General features: G+C 38.1%; 1 protein-coding gene across 4 annotated transcripts in view; it reads right to left on the bottom strand.

Moving 5' to 3' along the window:
- The window catches only part of LOC105383930 (arrestin red cell), a 75,605-nt gene that overhangs the window by 45,330 nt on the left and 17,980 nt on the right, over positions 1 to 12,295 (bottom strand). For all 4 annotated transcript variants that reach the window (XM_048633343.1, XM_048633344.1, XM_048633345.1 and 1 more), the window contains exon 2: positions 8,551 to 8,611. The gene's annotated coding sequence lies outside the window, so the exon portion shown is untranslated. The remainder of the gene's footprint in view (positions 1 to 8,550; positions 8,612 to 12,295) is intronic.

Below are 12,295 nucleotides of genomic sequence, written 5' to 3'. Positions count from 1 at the left end.
ACTATTTCTGTTTATTTAATTGGGTTATGAAATCCGACGAAATAAAAATGCCGGAAACGGGAACGGGTCTTCGACTTACTGGTTACTGGCAACATCGTAGTTTATTAATTTTCTCTATTGGCAACAAGGCAACAATATGGCAACGGGTGGAAAAATTGCTTTCTGCTTTTTTATGTTTACTAAATAATATTACTAGTAACTAATTTGGAAGTTCATAGGAATAATTATAATCGAGATTCAGTGCGGATTTAAACTTTAGCATAATTAAACCGAAACACTTGGAACTTACACAAGTCTGACCGATTTAACCTTTTTCTCGTGGTTCAAGTGTTTTGTTGTTTTTCGTGTTAAGTATTACTTCAAAACAGTTAGTATTGTGAAAGTGAAATGTGATTAATGTGATTATTTGAGGCTGCGGTGGTTCATCAGATGTCTGTGAAGAGTTGAAGATGTAGTGTTGTGTTTGTTGTGGAAAAGGATTGTTGTGAAAATGGATTGAACTTTGGAATTAACTAGGTATGTTTTTCTTTGATTGTATCCCAAGAATGTTCTTGTTGCAATGTTTCAAAACTAGGGAGGTATAACGTACAAATTCCAAACATACTCTTGTGTTTCTAATCAGTAATATTTCTAATTTGCGGCCTCCGATTTATCATATGTTTTTGAGGTTATGTTTTTGTTTACAATAAACACGTCAGCTTTTGACGTAATGATATTAGAACGTAGGGTTGCCAAAAACGATACAGACTAAAATATGGATTAAATTTTGTATGGGACGATAAAAATGTCGTGCGCCCGATTCCAACATCGAAAACGTTATCTCCGGGATAAGTTGTGTGGACCCTTTTCGGCTTAATATACCAATTTTGCAACACCCTGTATATATATAGGCAGATTTCTTTATAGATAATTTATAACAAACAAACAGAGGCGCCACTTGGCGGATAACTAAGTAAAACTCTAAAGGCACAGATCACTTTCTTAACGGCCTATTATAAATTTACTTCCTCAACAGTTTTGTGTATTGGTCTGTGTGTCGGCTACAATAGCTACCAGAGAGCACACCAGAGAAGCTCGCGGTTACGTTGACGGTCAGGAGAGATCATCATCAGATCATACAAACGAAGATACAAGCAACGTTTGGACACGCATTCACGCAACATGCAGCATGATGCTTCACAGTGTGAGAATAGCCTAAATACTCACAGACGCCGTGAGACGCCCAGGCTCAAATAAAAAACTTTTAAACAGATATAAAGTAAGTCGATTAATCCAGACTCTTTCCACTTGCGAGAACGATTATTTAATACCCGGACCAATTACGAACAGATTTAAATTAAACAATCTTAGAGAAGCAGCTATTTTGTACAATTATTTCACAGGATAAAATCTGAGTATTTACTTTTTACAGTCTTATTTTAATTAAGTGTTTCTACGCGAAACTAAATGTATTCACTGGAGCAGACTTAATTTTCTCAAAATTTAATTACATGGTACTTGTGTTGGTATACATAATAGGGATTCCTTGAAATGAACATCGAAATAGATGAGTAGGTACTTTTGAAAATGTGTAATATAATAATGTACTATATAACTAGTTTTCTGTTTCACGTGAAATCCCCGGCGGCGTAGGTGGGAATATAAATAATAATATTATAGGCTTCGTAATTGGGAATTCGTACTACCACCTGGAGCTGAAAATATGAATTTCAGCAACATGCTACCAGAAGCCACGCTGCCTGTACGCCTTAGGGGGTTGTGGCGTTATGCAGACTCAACGATCAGGGATCAGGGATCACGGGTAATAAAATCAGAATTTAAAAAAATCGCGAAAAAAATACTTATTCTCCATAGTAAAAACTCACGTGACCAACAAAGGAAAATGAAATTTTTTTTCACGGGTTTTGAAATTCTCATTTTATTTTTGGGCTTAGATATAACAAGCTGCATATGTATACTGTATTCATTCTTATTTGGCGAAAAGGGTAAACAATCTTTGTGTGTCTTTTTAATTAAATACTATTAAACAAATAAACTACGCCCAAAATAAAAGGTCAAAAAAAATCAATCATTTTTGCTTGTAAGTATTACATTTGTCTTTATGTTTTATTTTATCGCTTAGTTTTTAAATTAATTCAAATAAAAATACACTCCAAGATTGTTCAAAATCTACGACAAGTAAGAAAAAATACATTATAGGTTTCGGCTTAGTATACCCTTTTTGCAACACCCTGTATTATAGAAATGCGTGGTACGTACGACGACGATTGTATCGTCGCGTTTTCCTCGCCTATGGAGTCGGCCCTAAGGTCGTCATTCCTCACTGACGTCACAGCCTGTCGGCCTTACTTTGTACACGGTTCATAAATGGAACTGCGCTTGCACATTTAATTCATATTTATGTAAGTACCTACTTACTTGTTACTGTTTATTTGATGCCATCGTATCGGCTATTCAGCTAACCGCTACAGTCGGAGGTTTTGTCACATGATACTAACTATATGGAGACAGTCAAGTTGTATGTAAATGATCTGTTTTAACCTCTACCACAGAATAATAACTAGTACCAGGTACAGAAGTCCATCTTCGCAATGGCTATCAAAGAAAAATGACTCCATCCCATAAGCAATAAGATCTAATTTAGATCGCGCTCCAGCCGCACACGTTTTTATTTACTTACCTACCAATTTATTTTTGAGGGAATATGCGCCTTATTTCACTGGACTACGGTGCATAATATGTTATACGTGGTTATACGCATTGAAAAAGAAGCCACCCTAATAAATACCTAAATACGACATTTATAAACTAGTAGGAAATAGGAACAAATAGCGCGCGCGTGTATCGTCTTCCGCTTGCGGCAGCCGACTAGATTCGCCCCCCCGAGGCGGCAGGCGCCAGGCCGGCGCCTGCGCCGCCTACGCGCGGAGTGACACAGGCCTGCTCTACTACGCATCTGTTTAGTGAGAAGTAGTATTCATAAATCATAATTATAAAAATAAAATATTTTTAATTCAGATAATAAAATCCATAGTGACATTTAGATTAAAATTAAAATTATAAAAAATAATCATTTAATTATAGGTTTAACTCGTGACTTTCACATCGCTTAGAAAATCAAGCCCAAAATTTTCATAGCTAAGCTATCTGCAATTGCATACTATGCAGGGTAAGAAAAAGAAAACCAATCAATCTTCAGTTTATTATCTCAAACATATTATTAGATATGCAAAAGCTCAGCTCTGCGTTACCAGACAAATGAATGTATGTAGACCGTATGAAAATAGTTATTAAATAGGAGACAAGTTGTTTGACTACAACCCGCTCATAATACAATGAACATTTTAAGGGATAGCGAAGCTCGCGGGACCTGCAAGTAAATAAAATATGTACATGTTAGTGGCCGAGCCTTTGTTTCTATTCTGATAGGAGGCGAAAAAATTATAATGGAACATTTGTAGGTACATAAGCCCCTTATTTTCAGCCATCCTACAGCCTGTTTTCTAGTGGATTCTGCCGACGTCACGACACAGTGAGTGGTCAGCATCAAGAGGGTTACTCTATAATGACGAAAAACAAACGAACGAGAGCTGTCATGAAGTCGGCAGTCGATAGAGTCGTGGCTCGCGCATTAGCGGTCCGAGACTTCGTTTACCGTTGTAGGAAGTGACCTCCCAGACAGTGAGCGCGCAGACATTGCATATTTCATGAGGCGCGATGTGCCGTCCGCCGCCGCCGCCGCCGCCGCCGCCCTGGTGACACGACGGCGACGGCGGGGCAAGGAACCTACTGCTCTGCATCAATTATATTACAAGTATAATTTTAGCTTTTCTCACTTAGCCGGTTCATCTATCATCTACTAGACAACGACTAGGTACATTTGATAATAAAATTTGAAATGGTATTTGGTTTGATTTGGCCTGTAATGTAATTACTGATTATAGATACAGGCAGACTAATGGTGTGCTTACACCGTGCGAACGATCGCCAACATCGCCAAATAATGGGTTTGCTTGGCTCACCTAGACAAAAGCCCAAGCACAAAAATGCACGAAAGACAAGATTTGACGATTATTGGAAAGCTTCAAACAGAAAAAAACGTGTTACTACGCTTGGGATTTTGGCTACAACTTGGATGGTTTGGCAAACGATTGTTTTTCATTCATTAAATTTTCTTTCATAATTTCATAATTCGAATGTATAACTGAATGCAATTGAGTATAGCCACTGTGGTTACTCTTAATTACTAACGAACGTTCGGTCGCTCGTGGGCTAGGTACGTAGCATGAAATATCCTAATCCCTAACTAATATTATAAATGCGAAAGTAACTGTGTCTGTCTGTTACTCTTTCACAAAACTACTGAACGGATTTGAATGAAATTTGGTATACATATGACCTAGACCCTGAGAAAGAACATAGGCTACTTTCATCCCGAAATTCCCACGGGAAAACTTTTTAAGGCGAAGCGAAGCTCGCGGGAATAGCTAGTATTTTATAATTTCTTTCTTCCCTCGTATATTGCAGGGTTGCAGGTTAATAAAATATAAACAACAAGCCTTTTAATTAAACCCGACTCTTTGTTTCACTGCAAGCTGCATATTATATTTGGCGTCCGTAAAAGTTAAATAATGAGCAATGTAAAATGTCAGGAAACTTGTAGAAAAATTAACCAGCCACTGTTGGCGGCGAAGTGTAGCCCGCATCTCGTTAATTATTTGTGTAGAGTGTGGAGCGCCATTACGGAACATTCCAGAACAAAACATGGCGTTGAAGCACATTTGTCACTCACATATCTTTGCTCTTATCTACGATACTATAGAAGTATAGGCACAGTTCGTCTGCCCTATATTGAAGCGGCCAAATTCAATTGAGCGGTTTCCTGCCGAGAGAGTTCTCTCCGCAGGACAAATAGCGATTACTCTTCAAAGTTGGGGAAACCTTTAGTAGAAACCAGATCTGATCAACGTCTAGTTCATCAAAGTTATTACTTTTTTGATTAGAGCTATTTTGTAAACGGTAACAGTGACACTAACTTTTTGCATTTTTTTTTAAATGACTTTATTAAGTTTAGTACTTATCCCACGTAACAACTGAAGTAACCCGCCGTGCTGAGCTATGACGCGACTCCATTACGCTCCCGTGGGTCTAAAGATTGGAAAATAAATGGATGAGAAGTATAAGCGACGTGCACTCTCATCACAGGAAACTTTGCAGCAATGTGGGTCGCCGGTTCAGTTTTGTTAAATCTGTCCTGTGGGAAATTCACAATATTTTTACACCAATTTTAGCCATGTATTTGCACCTGGCTCCTCTAGTAAAACACGAATTATTTATTAAATATTGTCTTGCTGCTGTAATGGAACAACGCGGACTCGGGCGTACCACCCTCAATAATGGTAGTTTTTGAACTTTGTAAATTAATGTTTATTCTGAGAATCCCCTTGAGTTCCCCTGCCGCCGCCGCCGCCGCCGCCGCCGACACAGTGACTCACGGCTCACGAATGCTGACCAGTGACCACGCGTGGCCACGTCATCATAGGCAAAGGGGCCGTCCATTAATCACGTGAGGCTCAAAGGGGGGGGAGGGGGTACTGAAAACCTCACGAAACATCACGAGGGGGGAGGGGGGGTTCTCGTTAGACATCACGTGTATTAATTTTTTGTCAAAAATTAGGTAATTTCTGAACCTATATTTTGGACGGCGCAAAAATTTTAACGATCTGTAGTATGACCTATATTTTTTCTAGTCAAAAATTGCCTTTACATAGACTTCCAAAAAAATACACGTGATCCAGGGGGGGTTGGTCCCAAACCTCACCAAATATCACCAGGGGGGAGGGGGGGTCAAAAAATGAGAAAAACTACCTCACGTGATTAATGGACGGCCCCAAAGGACATGTCAGAATTTCACTAAAGTTTTTTTCTTAATTAATCCTAAACATTACTTACATTACTACTGTCGTACAAAGGTACCTTAACTAAATGGTACCTACACTACTGGTGCCTCTTCTCAAATTCTTCTTAGCGTGTCCAAGACAAACATTATTTGTGATTTTTTAGAGAGGAACCATTTCATCGCAGATATCAGCGGCAGAACCAAATCATCTTTGCCAAGTCCAACATATAATTCACATGATTTAATGTTCTAATGTTGTACATAGGAACTTAAAAAGCTATGTTAAGCTTAATTAACTACGCTTAATTAACTAAAATCATAATACGAGTACAATAATTCTAGCGTTTTATAACAAACACTTACATTAATATCATACCATAAATTCTATTAGCACCTAGCACACCTACATGGGTACTATAAAGTCCTCGTAAATGGAGTATGTACTTATATGTTTACTGGAATTATAATAAACCTTGCCTGAAAATTACTTTTACTATTAAAGCTAAAATCCTTCAGCGTATACAGTCATGTCCTGATTACATTTTCAGCTGAAAGAACTTAAGATGAAGCAAGAAATCTAATTTCACGGGAAAGTGTAGTCTTTAGAATCTTTTGATCTCGTCCTAACAAGCCATCAAGAATATGTTTAAAGGTTGCTGAAACATTCCACTTAGTAGGTAACAGCCTCAATTTAGGAAAGCGTCTCATTATACAGCCTTCAGGGAGATTTCGCAATCAACTAAGCCGAGGTACAACCAGTCATCACTACGGTTAGGTACAGACATAGCGATTAATATGGGACGTTTGTTATTTTGGCTAATTTCGAAAGAAGGCTCATTATGAAGTTTTCAATGACTTCAAGATGAAGGTAAAACGATCATAGTTATGATGATTCCGCACTAAAGGTCTCAATATTTTTGTAAATGTGTATAACATACTACAAAGTATGTACAATGTACATTTATATGAAAAAATAGAAGTTCTAACGTGCAGTTTACGGTGACTGGCCGGAAAGGTACAAATAATACAACTCGAGGTTATATATACAATGTATATTCCAAATATATATATATATATATATAATGTATATTCCAAATATTAGCACTAAATATTTGTGGTAGAGCTATGTTTATTTGCCGTTTATTTTTAACACGAATGCGTATTCAACAAGGGAGCAGACTGTACTATGGCAATTAGGTATTCATTTAATTATGGGGATCGCTATTCACGTAATTACACTTCAGTCTGTAGGGGCATTCTATAGAATGCTGTGAACCCGACTGGGCCTTAATTTATCTATCACGTTATTGATTGTCCTGTACGGGAGTATGGCATACCGTAATAAAGTAACAATGGCAGTCTCTACTCTATCATCATCACCTAAATCATAATTTAACAGGCGATAAAAATCAATAATGCCTTTCTGATACAGACCCTATGCTCTATCCTATAAAACACAGCACAAAGATTAAGTGTAGAGTAATCTTTCTGCCTATTTCTTACCGATAAGGTTTCGGTAGTGCCTGTAGTGCAGAATATTAATTTCGAATCATTCTTAATTCATAATAGCCTGATTGCACAGTAGAGTGGTGAGACAGTATTCTCGGCCGAGCACTCGTTCAATTGCTATACTGTCTCGCCACTCTACTCGGTAGGTGTAATCAGGCTATAAACATAACATAACCCACCACGCTAGCTACTCACGATATTTTCCGTCGCCGTGAAGGATCTGCTGCTTTAAAAGGTTGGAATGTGTGACGCGAGTGTGTTGTGCGTCAACATAACGCGCCATGACCATTATGTATACTTATGAATCTAATATGTACATAAAAGACTTACAATACATACGCCGACATAGGATCATATGGTTTTCACGCTACTTTGATTCATGCCATTTTTCTTTGATTCGCCTTCACCTTTACATAACGGTTTTTCCGATCCTGCCTTACTTCGACAATAGTGTGACTCCTTTGAAGACGTATGATACCGACTTGCAAAGTTTATATTGGAAAACTATGCCTTGTGTAGATAAACTAGACTCTAGACTCGTATTTATTCGTAAGAAGCAACTTTAAAAAACTTGGGCAAGTTCCACACGCAGAGGCAAAAGTAAATAACCTAACCAAATAAACAAATTTATTTCAGTCGCATACTTCGCATTCCTGACACAGATCTCCGAGACTTTCCAGAGATCCCGCTGGAAGAATCATTTGCTTATGCAAATATATTACATTGTACGGTACGAATGTTATAAATCTACGTTTCTTATAAAAGCCTGCAAGCAATGTATGAGGTAACTAGCTTGTCAGGCATGATGGACGAGCGTGGATGTCGGAGGGAAATTATGGATGACGCTGTGGAATGGTAGATGATCGTAAGAGCTCTGTTTTCGTCGCGTTGGTATCTCGTGTGACCAATTTAATAGGTGTTAGTGTAAAGTGGAAGTGGGGAGCGGGTCGCCGCCGCTGAAAGTTTAATGCTGTCTGCTGTTGTAGCGACTCGTGGCGAGTAGTGGCCGTGAGATTAAAGCTCGGGTTTTGCACGGGTTTTGATCGGCTTATGATATTTTTTGGAGTTTATTTTTCCAGTTTGAAGTTGTGCTTGTTTTCCAATAGCAATGGGGCTTTATGTATGTAGTGATGTGGACTCACTTGTTGGAAGGCTGCGGCGGCGCGGTCCGGCCGCGGTCCCGGGGTGACCTCCCTCATTAACCTGAAACAAACGAACAATATTCATTACTTTTACTAATTAAATGACAGAGTGACTGATACCTAAATATTGATGAAAACATTAAAACCGTAGGTTATATTACTTTTGCTTATTTATTTAAACAAAAATCACAGGAAAGACTACTGCTGGGATCACCAATGCAAAAGTGAAGGAACATACTGGATATCAAATAAAATTTTAAAAAACTATTAAATCAAATTTTAAATCTATAGGGACTTCCTTCAATATAATGTTCTTTAATAAGTAAATATTAAACACAATTTCTAAATAGCTAGTGCTACGAAAAGGTATCCTCCTACCGGCTAATGTATAGTGAGGTTGAGGCAATAAAGTGTTCCATATCATTGATCCCGGGATTGAACGAAGGGTTTGGGTTTAGGATCGTGAACTGGAAAGCACCTACCTAAGTATTTTATTGCATTCTCTTTACCTATACATGTTTTTTTTGGGTAAAAATCAACTTCGATAATCTAATAACACTCTGCCGTAAGATGCAGATCCAGCCTACACCGAAACTTTCACAATTCCTAATTATCAAATCATCTAAGTAATTGCAAAATAACGCACATCCCAGCAAAATAACTATTCCAATACCATAATGGTTAGAATTCCGAACTCACGTAAAAGTTTAATTCCCAAAGAGCCAGGCGGTAATTACGCGACCGCCGCGCAGGTAAACGCATTATGCAGCTACAAACAATTAGAATTGCAGCGCCTAGCGAGCTTTGTACTAGAGCTTTGTACGGAATTACTGTACCCGGTGTTATAGTGGCGACACAGGAGGGGTCACTCTAGCCTGCGAAAACCAAGTAGCCTGCCGCTGCTTTTTTATATGTATGTGGGGACATCTCACACACGGCCATCCGACCCCAAGCTAGGCAGAACCTGTGTTATGGGTATCGGACAGCTGATATATCTACACAAATACATAGATAGATACATTCTAAATTTAAATATCAACACCCAAGACCCTAGTACAAATATCTGTCTTTAAACAAATATCTGCCCCAGCCGGGAATCGAACCCGGGACCTTCGGCATAGCGGTCAGGGTCACTAACCACTACACCATTCAGCCGTCAACTTTGACCACGATTCTAACTAGTTGTATTAAACATATCGATTGTACGAAAGCTCTCGTTCGTGTTTTGTCAAGGTAGAGTAAACCTTCCTGTTCACCGTATCAACCAACTGTAGAACGTGGATCAATTGATTAATTACTGTCTCTACCAAATGAAATGGTGTGGGTTACCACCAATTCACCGGTTGAGCTATAATATAATAGTATATAGGTATATTATTATTATTATTATTTAACTCTTTATTGTACAAATATTACAAATAAAAGTACAAAGGGTGGACTTAATGCTAAAAGCATTTTCTGCCAGTCAATAATGTCAGTATAATACAATATAATAGTATAATGCAATATGCACCCTTTCAACCCCTTCACAGATTCACGCAAATGTTGTCTAAAGTAAAATTTATGTTGATTTGTAATTTATAGAGGTTTCAGGACTACTTTCAGTAATATACCCAGAACAACATCCGGCTTCTACGTACACGCCAGAACAACCTACGTATAGCATCTATGTTTACTCTATCTTACGAAAAACTACGTTTCAGACCGCTGCTGCGTTAACCACGACTCTATCTCTCCTGCCAAATGTACCGATTGCTTGACAGCTCTCATGCGTTCGTTTTTATTCAAGCTAGAGCTGTACAGGAAATCTCTATCGCTCACTACATCATATTCCGGTCGGTTCAGTGACGTCACTACTCTAATCTGCTACCAGTGGCGTGCTGCTACCCATCCGCCGCGGTACAAAGGGTAAACACGTCACTAGGAAACAGCGCCGAGAGAACATTTGCGTCATTGTGACGAGAGCAAATGTCATCCGCAGATCATGAATACCTTCTGCGTAGGCCTGAGGTCCTAGTACCTACTGTTGCTGTCACTCATGGAGGTATAATTTATAGTGTGTGATAATATCAAGAGGCTAATAAAGCGCTAAGATTTTCTGATAGAGTAGTGAGGCAACAAGTAGCTACTGGTATGAATAAACATAGCTTTCCTAAGGTAAAAACTGCAAGCCTTTTGAATATATTCAATGAATAGCATAGCACAATTCTAACGCCAATTACAACTAATAACGTAGCTAACTACCTAAGTAGTTTGCCTGCTGACATCAACAGATTTCAGTTTCAAAGTTTGGCTTCAATTCCCTTTATGTAGTACATAGGTCTGTTGTCACCTTCATCTTTACAACTAAATTAAGTTCCCGACTCTGACATAGTTCACCAGTCTACACGTGTTCCTAGGTACAGTCGGGGCAAAGAAACCTGACCGTTCTCAGAGTCACAATGGGGGGTTTGAGGGGTCAGTTTTTTTTGCCCTTGACTATCATACCCACAACTACATATTCTCAGCTGTAACTATGGTAATTTAATATGCTAGCTACCCGAATGCCCATGCTTGTCCAAAGGGAGATAATTTTATTATTCGTACGAGTCTAGCTACAGGAAACAGTATTAAGTACATAATAACTTTATTATAATTAGGTGAGGATGACATGTTCGGTAGATTATATTGCAATAAAATAGACGGGTGGACACACCTTTTAGTATATTTTCTTCAAATTTCATGTTTTAATATGGCTATTTTGTTGTTTCTGTGTGTATGAAATACAAGTATGTATATTCAGACTTTCTTTCTTCCAAAACAAAAAACTTACTGAATCATATTTACAAAAACAGTTTACTGTAGCCAAACAGTAAACAATACTGCAATATCAGCCCATTTCTACATAGGTGAATTCTTTCAGACCTTTTTGTTCCTAACTACTTTGGGTCCGGTTATTTACCGAGTCGTGAAGCCGAATATTTACCTGGCATTTATGTTAGATCGGAACTTTAGGGGGGATGTTAGAAGAGTATAACAATAATTTATAATACATAATCTATATTCAATGTTTATACTTAATCTTCAACATTCGTACCAAGTGAAGAACTAATAATAAACCTCATATAATAACATTAGTTTATAGAGGTCGTGACGAAACCACATAATAATAATATTTATATCGCCAAAACGTGGATCCATCCGGTTTTTTAAACTTTAAGACAACACTTGTGGTCAAAGCATGTTAACTTTGTTTAGGTTATAGTATTGTAGGTTGTTTTGGTCGGCGATGGACCTAGTTTATAATTTAATATCCGTGCCCTCCGCGGAATTCAATTTCCCTTTATGTAAAAGCAAAGTAAACATCGAAATTGAGTTGCGCCCTGTCCCTGTGCCTTTATGAATTGACTTTGCCAACCAACTATCGATTGCTCTCCAGGAACCCATGTTTTTAACACATTAAAAATAAAAGTCGATTCAACTGCGTATGTATACTTCAATGTTATAGTATGTGCTTACATACAATTATTGTATCAAAATATGCGCCTATATGCGATTTCAAATACGAGATTTAACGCGTGTATAAACACGCTAGTCTGAAACGATGGAACAATTAATCGATATCTGATTGATATATGTTTCTGGCATACATTTCAGACACGCAATTCACCGAAAACTTACTTAAAATTTTCGCATGCCTAAAGTCGATTCGTCTGTAATGTGTATAAATGGATCCCCACACAAAAAATTGGCGGCAGGTATACTT

The sequence above is a fragment of the Plutella xylostella genome, chromosome 5, assembly GCF_932276165.1.
Source record: "Plutella xylostella chromosome 5, ilPluXylo3.1, whole genome shotgun sequence".
Classification (NCBI taxonomy): domain Eukaryota; kingdom Metazoa; phylum Arthropoda; class Insecta; order Lepidoptera; family Plutellidae; genus Plutella; species Plutella xylostella.
Note: the sequence above shows the minus strand (reverse complement) of the source record. Positions and strands in the feature narration are given on the sequence as shown.